The sequence below is a fragment of the Lissotriton helveticus genome, chromosome 5_1 (assembly GCF_964261635.1).
Source record: "Lissotriton helveticus chromosome 5_1, aLisHel1.1, whole genome shotgun sequence".
In the NCBI taxonomy this organism is placed as follows: Eukaryota; Metazoa; Chordata; class Amphibia; order Caudata; family Salamandridae; genus Lissotriton; species Lissotriton helveticus.
The window spans coordinates 1,702,592,333-1,702,605,802 of NC_136065.1; positions in this window are offsets into that span (position 1 = coordinate 1,702,592,333).

A 13,470-nucleotide genomic window follows, 5' to 3' on the forward strand; every position below is an offset into this window, starting at 1 on the left:
GTTATTATGTGGTCGCCCATCCCATTCCAAGATGGCACCCACTTCGACTTCAACTTCTCTTGTAGACTTTTTTTGCTGTAGCGACATTTTGGGAGCCTTCTGTAGTGTTTCTATGAAGCTACTGACGCTAATGCAGGGGCCTCCAACCTTTTCTACAAAGAGATCTGTACAGTGAAAATCACAGTGAGCTACAAAAGGCCAAGTAACTCACAAATGTTGTTACAGACACCCCCTTCCCCATCTTCATTGACTTTACATCTAATGTCCATGTAGCCAAATAGTATGGTTTGAACACAATACTGCGACGAGGGATACTATTCTATGGCAGGACAGGAGGCTTAGATTATGCTTTCTCTATTTCTTTACTAACAAACAGCAGCCAATAGAAATGTAGTAAAGAAAAAATAAACTACAACTCCCATGAGCCCTTAGGCAACCATAGAGAGTACATACTATATAAACCACCATAGAGGACAACACTTCCTCTTTCTTTGCTGCTTCGCAGCCAGTTAAGTCCATTTATCTTTATTATTGCATTGTATCTTTACTTGCATGCGTTTATTGTCTTGTGCCTTGTGCGCTTACATACGCGCTGTGTGCCGCTTGTCAGCTGCTCGCTTTACTTACTGCCGCTTTACCGCGGGGTGCTGGGGCTCGTTTCTCGCCGTTTGGTGCGTTTGTTTTGCCTTTACTTTGAGAGCGCGTGCCGCCTCTCTTGTACTGCGGGCGCCTTGTGCCCGTGTGTCTTCTGTTGTGGAGCGGGACCGGGGCTCAAGAGCTCGCGCACTGGTGTCGCGCGTCGCTCTTCTTCTTCCGGAGTGACAGGCTCGCCTCCGCGCATGCGCGTTGGCATTGTTTATGTTCCGTGTGTCTCACGGAGCCCAGACACGCTCGGAGGCAGCGTTGCTTCTTGTGCCTCAGCCCACTGCCTGCCGGAGAGCCCCTCAGACGCCTTTTTCCCTCGAGAAACTGGGATTGGGCTGTATAACTATTAGAGGCGTTGCCTAGGGTGGCTATCTTTGCAAGCCTGTCCCTCCACTTTGATTTTGGCTGTTTTGGGGCGAGTTCGTGCTCTGCCTGTGAGGCTTGCTTGGGGCTGTCACCCCCCCTGACTGGGTCGCTGGGTTACTGCCTTGGCCCTGTTTGGTGTTTGTTTTGTGGGCTTCCTGGTGTCCTTCCATTTATATCTTCCTCAGTGGTTTTTTCCTTTTTTCTCTCACCATGACTGAATATGAGGACGCTGATGCATACTATTATGATGAGGAACCTGAAGATTCCTTTGAGTACGACCTGGTCGATGCCCTTGACCAGGGGGTTCGTCACTCAGTCAACACTGCACTGGTCCACGCAATTGGGCCTTTGAAGCGCCATTTGTCAGATTACGCCCAGCAACAGGGCTGGATTCCCTCTTCTTCAACCAAACACTCCTCTAAATCGCCTAGAAACCCCCATAAGTCCGACTTTATGAAATTAGCTCAGTCCTTGTCTGCCCCTACTGTCTCTAAAAGACCCCGTCCTCCTTCCCCAGACACGGAGGACGCTTCCTCCTCTTCCTCTTCTGGTCCTTCTGGTGTTCCCCCTGCTAAAAAGGCACGCAAAGAACATTTTGTTGACGCCTCTTCCCATCCACCGGTCCTGACTTTTGAGCCAACTGATATCATTCATCCAAATTCCAAGATTTGGTCCCCTGCTCCAGAGGTTGCGGATTACATACAGTCTCATATCCGTGACTCCTTTGATCAGGAGGTGCGCTCTCGGTTACGGTCCGAGTGCCCTCGTCCTGACTTGGAGGATAAATTGGCTGACACCCCGGAGGTAGATCCAACGATTTTGACATATCTCAAAAAGTTCACAAAGGATCCAAAGAAAGGGATTGATCGATCTTGGCGCCTGTGTCAGGATAAGCTTCTTGATCTTCTTGGCCCCCTAACGAAGATCCTGGATTTGGGTTATCAGGCACAAGGGTCGGCATCTGGCATCGACCCTGATGAACTTATTGGATGGGCCCAACGGGCTATCTGTTTCTTGGGCAACGCAAACTGTGCCCTGTCCACCGAACGTAGACGTTCCATCTTATTGAAAATGGATCCCCGGTTGTCTGAACTGGCGACGTCTGAGTCAGGCCCCTTGGCTCAGGGTCGCTTGTTTGGCCAGCCATTTTTGAAGCAGTTGACACAGTTTGTTGCAACCTTTAGTGGCCTTGACAAGGCGCAGTCTTCTTTGCGCAGGGCGTTCCGCCCGGTTTTTGCCAGGGCCGGACGTTCCGGGGGACGTTCGTTCGGCCGAGGTTCTGGTCAGCAGCGTGGCCAGCAGTCCCATCAGGGTGGAGGTGGACCGCGTCATCAGCAACAGTCTTCCTATTCCGGATCTAAGGCGACCTTCTACCCCTCCCGTAAAGGTCGTGGTCAAGGCCACAAAGGAGGTTACGGTGGCAACCAAGGAGGTCGACAGGATTTCTCCTCAGCAGGTGAGCTTGATTCCTTACGACACTGTTGTTCTGGGGGGCAGGGTGCAATTTTTTCTAGAGAATTGGCGCACGATCTCAAACGATGCATGGATCTTGCAAACAGTTCAGGGGTACCACATCGAGTTTTATCACCCGCCCCTTCAGGGTCTCGTCCCTTTTCCCCTTGTTTTTTCCCAACGAGATCGGGAGGTGATTTCCGCGGAAATCGATTCTCTTCTTCTCAAAGGGGCCATTGTGCGCACGACCTTACATCCTCAAGGGTTTGTCAGCAACGTGTTTCTAGTGGAGAAGAAAGGGGGAGGATCTCGCCTTGTGCTCAATCTCAAGGAATTCAACAACGGAGTGGTCTATCGCCACTTCAAGATGGAGGGCATCCATCTTCTCCGGGATCTTCTCCGCAAAGGCGACTGGATGGTTCGCCTGGATTTGAAGGACGCTTACCTGTCCATTCCAATATTTCCGCCTCATCGCCGCTTTCTGCAGTTCCAGTGGTCGGGGGAGTGGTTCGAGTACACGGTTCTCCCGTTCGGCCTCTCGTCCGCCCCATGGTGCTTCACGAAGCTCCTCAGACCTGTCATGGAATCGCTGCGGGCACGGGGGGTGCGCCTCATCGTGTATCTGGACGACATTCTTTTGATGGCTCAGTGCCCGCTGCAACTTCGTTCCCATTTATCATGGACAATCGATCTACTTCAATCTCTAGGATTTCTAGTGCATCCTCAGAAATCTCACTTGCAACCCACTCAGTCGATAGAGTTTCTGGGTTTTCTTGTGGACTCGGTCTCTTGCCAACTTCTCTTGCCTGCCCAGAAGGTCAGGTCTATCAAGAGGGAATTGAGGTCACTGTTGTCTGCTCCGAACGTATCATTACGGTCGATCGCTCGGATTGTCGGACTGTTGGCCTCCTCCATTCAGGCAATCTTTCCGGGTCCCTTGCATTATCGGGCCCTGCAGCGTCTCAAGATCCGTCACTTGCAGAAGGGTCTTCGTTATTCCGACCTTGTTCCTCTGTCACAGGACGCGAAGTCGGAGATGTTGTGGTGGCTCCATCACATGGAAGCCTGGAACGGCAAAGCCCTGTTCGGCTCCACTCCGGACTTAGTGCTGGAGTCGGATGCGAGTCTATGGGGCTGGGGAGCCCGTTGCGGAGACTTGGCGACGGGGGGCCGTTGGTCTCAGGACGAATTGGCCCTTCACATCAATTGCCTGGAACTTCTGGCGGGATCTTTTGCGATCCGCAGCCTTGCTCCACAGGCCACCAGCTGTTGCATTTTGCTCCGCATGGACAACATCTCAGCGGTGCGGTATGTGAACAAACTGGGGGGGACACGGTCGAGATTGTTAGCAGAGATTGCGAAGGATTTCTGGCATTTCTGCCTTCAGAGGAAGATCACTCTTATTGCAGAGTATCTCCCGGGTCGTCAGAATCAGGTGGCCGACTGGAACTCTCGCCATCTGCTGGATTTCAGCGACTGGCGCCTTCACCCATGGGTCTTTCGCCTCCTGTCTCGCCTTTGGGGTCGACCTTGGATCGATCTCTTCGCTTCTCGCCTCAATGCTCAACTACCCAAGTTTTACAGCTGGCGTCCGGATCCGGAGGCTCTTGCCACGGATGCCTTTCTCCAGACTTGGCCTCCTCAGCTTTGCTATGCTTTTCCCCCGTTCGCGATGATCCCGCGAGTCTTGGCCAGGACGAAACAGTTTCTGTCGGAAATCATTCTGATCACTCCTCTTTGGAGGGCTCAAGCGTGGTTTCCGGATCTTCTGGAAATGAGTTGCTCGACTCCGTTCCTGCTTCCAACGAAGTGGAACCTACTGTTGGATCCTCTGCTCCATCCACATCCTCTAATTCTGTCGGGCCAGCTCCGTCTAGTGGCGTGGCGTCTCTCGGGGAACGTTGGAAAGTCCCTGGCTTATCTGGAGACGCTGAGAGATTTCTCAATGAAGCTTGGGCCCCCAACACGCGCAAGCGTTATGCGTCAGCTTGGCGTCGGTGGTGTGATTGGTGTTCTGAACGAGATCTGGATCCCGCTTCAGCAGATGTCTCTCTAGTTGTTAATTTTCTTGCTTCCATCGCTTCTTCTGGTTCTGCTTACAGAACTGTCAATTCTTTTCGTTCTGCTCTCTCTGCGGGCCATGATCTGGTCGACGGGAAGCCTATTGGGGAACATCGTCTCATCTCTGCATTGCTTCGTGGCGTCCGGATGGCTAAACCGCCATGTCCAAAGTATGTTGCACTTTGGGATGTCTCCATTGTGTTGCGTTTTCTGGAAGCTTGGCCTCCCAACGCTTCTCTGTCTCGTAAGCAATTGTCTGCGAAATTGGCGATGCTTTTATGCTTGGTGTCCTGTAAGCGTGTTTCGGATGTCCGCGCATTAGATCTCGCGGGTCGTTCTTTTTCCCCTGAAGGCGTTACTTTTACGGTTTCCAAACGTACAAAGGCTAATCTGTCTACTGTCACTTATCCGGCATTTCCTCGCCATCCACAGTTGTGCGTAGTCCGCTGCATAAAAGCTTATGAGGTGAGTACTGCTCCTTTTCGTCAGGATTTGTCTGGACAGTTGTTGATTGCTTTGCAAAAGCCTTTTAAGCCTGTGGCGCCAGCTACTCTGGCTCGTTGGATACGCTGGCTTATGTCCGAGGCGGGCATTGATGTCTCCGTTTTTGGGGCTCATTCCGCGAGAGGTGCCATGGCCTCTAAGGCTTTTCATGTTGGTGTAAGTTTGCAAGACATTGTGAAGACGGCTGATTGGTCTTCTGATACTGTGTTTAAGACGTATTATTTCAAACCTATTGTGGATATTGCCTCTGTTGTGTCTTTGAACAAGCATAATCTAAGCCTCCTGTCCTGCCATAGAATTAAAAATTTGCAAACATTCGTGACAAGAATTTTCAATTCTATTAAGGACACGGAGGCGAGGATTATCCCACCCATTTGTATTCTACTGCATTGTTTATATTGCATTGTTGCTTTGCTATGATCTGCAATGTTTCTTGCATTGACTTTTTTCCCCACCCTCTGTGATGCTCCCTTTCCAGGGTTTTGGGGTTGTGTATTACGGCTTTGTTTTTCTTTCAGGCTCGGACCAGAAGTGATCCTTCGTCATGGTCTCCTGCACTGTTTCCGTTCCATTGGATGCTGGATTTGCTGTATTTCCTGATGCGACGTCTGTGCTTTTGGATTGTTGCCTGTTTCCTGTTGGCTCCTTTGGTGGTTACCTTCGGACTTTTCCTTCTGGATGGTCAGCGGTACTTTCTTCAATGACTTTTGACTGTTTATGATTCCTGGACAAAGAAAGAGGAAGTGTTGTCCTCTATGGTGGTTTATATAGTATGTACTCTCTATGGTTGCCTAAGGGCTCATGGGAGTTGTAGTTTATTTTTTCTTTACTACATTTCTATTGGCTGCTGTTTGTTAGTAAAGAAATAGAGAAAGCATAATCCTCGCCTCCGTGTCCTTAATAGAATTGAAAATTCTTGTCACGAATGTTTGCAAATTTTTAAATATTGGCTCCCATGTGCGTCATTGAGTGGTTTGAACACAATACTGCGACGAGGGGTACTATTATTGGCTCCCGTGTGCGTCACTGAGTGTGTCGTCTGGGGGAATATGTGAATGTGTGTGTCTGGGATATATGTGCATACATGCCAACATTTTAGGACAGTGAGATTTTGAAACAGAAATCGTGAGAATGTAATTTCTCCATTGACTTCTATTGAAGAAAATGCAATTTCAGACGGGAGACAGCTAAAATAAAGCCATTTTTGGCTTGAAAAATTAAGTCTCCCACCTGAACCTGGTCTATGTATGTCTATGTATGTGTATGGGAGACTGAGAGCCTGTGTCATATGTACTTGTTTTATCAACAACAGTGGTCCATTGCAAAAAGTAAGTTTGAAAAGAAACAATAAAATATAGACACAATCGTAGCTATATTTGATTTTTAGACCAGCCCAGCCGGGCTAGGGTCTGAATGTATTTATATTAAAAATTACAAGAATTTTAAACAATATTACAAAGTGGGGCACAAGCCTGTGGCCCACCGTTCACACTAAGACATATACATACAAACAAAACACAAGGGGCTTTTTAGGCAAAAAGCGGTTAGTTTGTAACACTTCCAATTCAATTCTGGCGAAGTATTACAAGACAGTAAACCATAACACCTTTACATTCCTATTACCATCTTTTGTATAGTATAAGGTGTTAAAAGGGTGTCGACGGCGTTTCGATTCGCTTTTTAAATCGTGCAAATCATCATCAGGACATGTGGTTATGCCTAAAGATAGCCTTAATAGCCTAAGGAAGTAAGGGAGAGAGGGACAATGGTTACCGGGAGCCCATGAATGAGGCTACCTGCAAGGCAAGGGGGAGAAAAACATAGGAAATACATAGAGACGATATGATATGTCATGCACCAGGTGAGGCGGAGCTGCATTTAGGATTAAGAACATTTGTGAGGGAAAACAAACTGCCTTGATGTTTTTCAATGCATCATAGTTCATTCCTAGCCAGGCATAAGAAGTGGGTGGGGGTGAACGTTGTGGTACAAATGAGCCGTGAATACTAGCCGTGTGGCGCAGGGTGAAAAAAACGAGTGTTTTTGAAGCGACGCGGAGGAGTAATTCTCGGTAGTTGAGACGTGCTAAGTGTTTTGAGCCGTTGTAATCGAGTGAATCCAAGGATGTGCTCCCATGTGCGTCACTGAGTGGTTTGAACACAATACTGCGACGAGGTACAGAATCGTGATGCATGAATTGTGCTAATTAATAAGTGGTGGTGGCGGAGAGGATTGAAATAAGCCATTACAAGAGTGGGCGCGAGTGCGGACAAGGCGGGCTTACCACGGTTAAGGACCAATATCGTCCACGTCGTGACCTTCGGTGTAAAGATTGGTCTGTACTAAGGAAAAAACGATCTATTATAGCTACGGTGCCCGAGTAAAGGTGCCAGTGCTAGGACGTGCTCATGCTGTAACGAGTCTTACCTAGATAGGTACGGAACCTAAGGTTAATAAAGTCTCGTATCCTCTTGATAACCTGTGGATTGAAAGTACAATTAAGCTTTCTATACTAATAAGTAACCGAGGAAAACAGTTATGGTGATGTAGAGAAATGCGCTCGCAATCTTACCGATATTTGGAGTACGAGCTCTTTCCAATGACTGTCACGCCCGATGGCAGAGAGGTGTATGTCGGGCCTTACGCATTCAGTTAAAAAGTACTTCCGTGTGGGGTCGAACTACGAGTGGTGATTGGTGCTTGGTGAGTGAACAGTGAAGGAGGACTATGCGGGAGGGGTGATTTCATTACAAGACAGGAGGCTAACATTATGCATTAATCCTTTAATGCAGCTCACAAACAGCCGCTTACATCACAAAGACTAGAATAAGAATAAGTGACATCACAGTATCCATAAAAGGCATGTGCCAGCGAAGATCAGCCTCTTTTAAATGCGGCTCTCAAACAGATAAGTTGTCTTGCTTACTCTGACCTTTTCCTTAAATTTGTTTTTAACTATTATTGTTTAGACCTTATATTGATAAGCTACTTTATAAACATTAAGTTATGTGATATACATAGGCGTTAAGTTTCCTAATATACAGATATTTTAGAAGTTGTCTCCTATTTCGTGAATGCCATGCTTTCAACTCCCGTTGTCTTAGCAACACCCTTGCCTTTTACACCTCTCGGTTACCCTCGCCGTAACCCCCTCCCTTAAAGACTTCCAATCTATGGTTGTCTCCCCTCACCTCGCCTTCACCCTTATCCGATCTCAAGGACTCTTCCTTCATGGCGCTCTCATCTCCCGCTGTTCGCCGGGGTGCGCCTAATGCCAATATCGGGCTAAAATACTTTCAATATTGACCTCCTTTGTTTACGTTATGCCAACTCCCTCGCGCTCAAAGCACTCGCTCTGAGGCGTCGCTCTGAAGCGTAGGCTCACCCCCCCAGAGGAATGACCCTCGGCAGCGGCGGCGCAACGCGCCCCGCCTCCTAAGGGCCATTCCTCTCTCCTTCGAGCTCTCTGTAGCTCGAGCGCGTCTGTTGCTCCGAAGAGCATTTCCAACGCGGCCATCAGCTGTTTTCCTTCGCGATCAGCTGTTTCCCTTCAAATCACTTGGCATCTTCGCTTTTTAAGCAGTTATATGACAAACGGAGGCATAGCTAATTTAATTCGTACCTTGGGAGTTCTTTATTGGTAAAAAAAAAAAGAAAAAAAGGGGGAAGCTTCAATTTACATTATTATTACTTAAAGCATATTTGATTACTAGAGCTTGGATTAAATTAACCTATTTAACATTAGATAACAATCCTTATATTGGTATATATCACACATATATTGGCATTATGTCTGATTTGGAATCTGACGACGCTGTCGCGAGCTCCCCTACCCACACTAGCGATTCTTTTAAGAATTTCCTTAAAAAAGAAATGAGATCATGCATGATTAATACTCTAAAAGAAGTCATGTCTCATAAAAGAGCGGTAAGTATTGAAGGCAATACCACTCATGATCCTTCCTTAACCAAAGCCACTAAAAAAGTCAAGCACAATCTAGGCACTACTGGTAATTTCTCTAACCCAGTTGACATGGGAGGTCCTAGCACCTCACATAGTATGGGAGGCCTTAGCGCCTCAAAAGGTATTGGTGTCCCTTGCGACACAATAAGGATGGGTGCCCCTAGCGGCGCAGTTTTGGGAGGTGCCCTTAGCGGCACAATTGGTGAAGATGCCTGTGCTGACTCAGATTCCTACTCAGAAGTAGAGGAAGTATATGATGAACCGTACGACGAGTTCCTTTTTGATCTCGATGATAAGGACTTGGATGACATAGATCTACATGCGCTTTCTGAGGCGGACTCCTCCCCTTCCTCTAAAGATGCAATTCTTGACCCCTTAGGTGGTGAAATGTTCTCCCCTAACAATATCTCCCGTCCAAATAGCTCTAGATGGTTCCCTCACGACCTTGTCTCTAAGTTTATTACAAAGTGGCTAAGGAATACTCTTGAAATAGACACACGCAATACCATGCGATCCGAATGTCCGAGACCATGGATTGACGACAAGGTCTGCCAGACCCCCAATTTAGATCCAGATCTAATAAAATTTTTATTTAAACTGGGGAAAGATCCCAGGAAAGGCCTGGAAAGGGCCCTTAAGACTTGCCAAGACCGCCTCCTCGATGTCCTCGGCCCACTTACCAAAATCCCTGATTTGGCAGAGGAATCTCATATCTCTAACACACCCCTTGACATCGGGTTAATAAGAGGTTGGAGCCAAAGGGCGATTGTGCTCCTTGGGAACGCTAACTCCAGTTTTAATATGGAAAGAAGAAAAACTATCCTTAACAGGATTAACCCTAAACTCGGGGACCTCGCCGAAAAAGAACCCTCTAATAGGCCCAAAGGTCTATTATTTGGCGAGGATATGATTAAAACAATTGGAAAATATGTCACCACCTTCACTGCCCTAGATAGAGCCCAGATCAACATGAGAAAAGTCTTCCCTACAGATGTTTTTGGACAGGCCGGAAGAAGGGGCCGCTCTTCCGGCCGTGGAACCTTCCGACCCTTCTCATCCGGCAGAGGTAGAGGTGCCACCGGCAGAGGCTTCTACCCTTCCAACAAACAATTCTACCCTCAACGAGGACGCGGTTCCCGTGGCAGAGGCTTCCCCCGTGGAGCATCAAACAACAATTCCCAAAGTAAGTGCTCTTTCTTCTCTCTCACCTCCCAGGGGCGGGGGAAGACTCAAACACTTCTTTCACGTTTGGAAAAGAGTTACACAAGACCCGTGGGTCTTAGAAACTGTTCGGGGATTCAAGATAGACCTCCTAGACACTCCCTACCGGACCGCTACTCCCAGACCTCTAGACCTCCCTTTGGAACATCTAGCGATCGTCAAAGAGGAGGTTTCCTCTATGCTCAAGAAAGGTGCCATTATCGAGGTGCCTTGGTCCCAAAAGAAATTTGTAAGTACCCTCTTCTTAGTCGAGAAGAAAGACAAAGGTTGGAGACCAGTGATAAACCTACGGGAAGTAAACAAATATCTTGCTTATCGACACTTCAAGATGGAAGGAATCCATCTTCTCAGGGAACTTCTCCTTCACGTAGATTGGCTGGTCAAATTGGACCTAAAAGACGCCTATTTTACGATCCCTATGGCCCAGGAACATCAACCCTTTCTCCAATTTATTTGGGACGGCCACCTCTATCAATTTCAAGCTCTCCCTTTCGGTCTCTCGTCCGCCCCTTGGTGCTTCACCAAGGTCATGAGAACCATTGTCTCTATTCTGAGAGCAAGAGGTATTCGTCTAATTATCTACCTAGACGACATCCTCATCATGTCTCAAACTCATGCACAAGTTTTAGAGGATCTCAAGGTCTCCATGGACCTCATAGAGGATCCTGGCTTCATTATAAACAGGGAAAAATCCATTCTGACGCCCTCAAAATCCCTAGAGTTCCTAGGTTTCACTGTGGACACCTCCAGTTGTCTCCTCTTTCTTCTCAAAAAGAAGATTGCCAAAATTCGGAAAGAGATCAGGTTTGTCCTGAGACAGGAATCTCTCTCTCTCCGAGAATTGGCCAGACTCCTGAGTCTACTTTCTTCTTCGATCCAAGTTATCTTCCCAGGTCCACTGAATTATCGCGCTCTCCAGAGGGTGAAAGCCAATGCACTTCGCTCCGGTCTTTGGTACGGAGACCACGTCTCCCTAGATCAACAAGCGAAGCTAGAACTCTCTTGGTGGCTGGACAATTTGGACGCCTGGAATGGAAGGGCTATTTTTGGCTCGACCCCAGACTTTGTCTTGGAGTCAGATGCCAGCCTTCACGGTTGGGGAGCTTGTCTCCTCGACCAAGACACCGGCGGAGTATGGACCCCTTCAGAGTCTACTCACCATATCAATTTTCTAGAAATGACTGCTGGTCTCTACGCTCTTATGAGTTTCAGACACTCCCTTCAGGGCAGATCTGTCCTTCTGAAGATGGACAACGTTTCTGCAGTCTCTTATATCAACCGACTCGGTGGTACGAGGTCTGCGGACCTATCAGATCTAGCCAAGAAACTCTGGATGTTCTGTCTGGAACACAAGATTGCTTTGAAAGCGGAATATCTCCCAGGGAAATCCAATATCTCAGCAGATTGGAACTCGAGATTCCTTCAAGATTTCAGCGATTGGAAACTCGATACGACAATTTTCAAGTCCCTGAATCGTTTCTGGGGTCCTTTCGACATCGACCTTTTCGCCAGCCGGTTGACCTTCCAACTCCCTCAGTATTTCAGCTGGATGCCAGACCCGGGTGCTCTGGCCGTGAATGCCTTTCTCCAGCCTTGGGCTCCTCTTCACCCTTACGCTTTTCCCCCGTTCGCAATGATTCAAAGGGTTCTGCAGAAAGTGAGACAGGATCAGTGCTCTCTTGTCCTGATAACTCCTTTCTGGTCGTCTCAAGCCTGGTTCCCCACAGCTCTGGAACTTTCTTGCGACGTTCCCTTCCTGATTCCCACAACTCAGGGCCTCCTCTTAAACGCAAACGGAGAAGACCATCACCTGGTTCTTTCAGGGAGTTTGAACCTTCTTGCTTGGAAAGTGTCAGGCAATCTAACCAATTGTCTGGACTTTCGTCATCTGCTCTCACTCTCCTTGGTGAATCATGGGCACCAGGAACCCACTACAGATATAATAACATCTGGAAGAAATGGTCTCGTTGGTGCATGGAGAGGAACTTGGATCCCGTGGAGGCTCCTATCGTTAACATAGTTAACTTTTTGGTAGAACTCTTCGACAATGGTCTCTCCTATAGATCAATAAATTGCTTTAGATCTGCAATCTCAGCTGGACATTCTCTCGTCAACGGTAAGACGGTAGGTAAGAATGTTATCATTTGTAGAGTACTCAAAAGTATTAGACTTAAAAGGCCTCCTCGCCCTAAATATCAGTCTGTTTGGGATGTTAAACTTCTGCTTGACCTTTTTTGCTCATGGCCTGACAATTCTCTCCTTAACAGGAAATGTCTTTCTATTAAACTTGCCTCTCTTCTTTGTTTAGTCTCTTGTCGCAGAGTTTCAGATGTTAAAGCTCTGGACATCTCTAATAGGTGTTATGACATGTTTGGTGTTAAATTTGAAATTTTTAGGAGAACTAAAACCATGTCTGACTTTATCTTCTATCCACGTTTTGATTTTTGCAAAAAACTCTGTGTGGTTGATTGTATGAAGGAATACGACTCCAGGATGTCTAAGCTTCGACCCCCTGATGCAAATCAACTTCTTGTTTCCTATGTCAGACCCTTTAAACCCATCTCATCCTGCTCTATCGCAAGATGGGTTAAATTGGCTATGAACTTCGCTGGTATTGATCTTTCAAAATTCCAAGCTCATTCACTAAGAAGCGCAATGGCCAGCAAGTCATTCTGGTCGGGTGGTAAGTTGGATGCTATCCTTAAGGCTGCTGATTGGTCTAATGCCTCTACCTTTGCCCATCATTATTGTAAACCAATTGAACATGTTTCTGATGCTGTGATTCAAGGCTACCAACATGCATAATGTAGCCTCCTGTCTTGTAATGAAATTGCGATTCTCCTATTAACATGACCAGAGAATCTGGATTTCATTAAAGACACGGAGGCTAACATTATCCCTCCCGTCCCTCCCTGGAGGGAAATTGAGGTGGTTTACAATGTTTTCAATGTTTCTTACCCTTTTAACCTTATGTTATGCTTTTCTTATTGCTTATTCTGAAGGTTACTTTGTACCTTTCTTGATTTGCTTTATTTTCCTCCAGACAATTCAAATTGATGAATCTCTAAGGATTTTCCAAGTTTCGACAATTCTTCCTTCAAGTTTTAAGATGTATTCTTCGTTTGTAGCTTGACCTGTCGTTCGAGGCATTTAAAAGAGGCTGATCTTCCCTGGCACATGCCTTTTATGGATACTGTGATGTCACTTATTCTTATTCTAGTCTTTGTGATGTAAGCGGCTGTTTGTGAGCTGCATTAA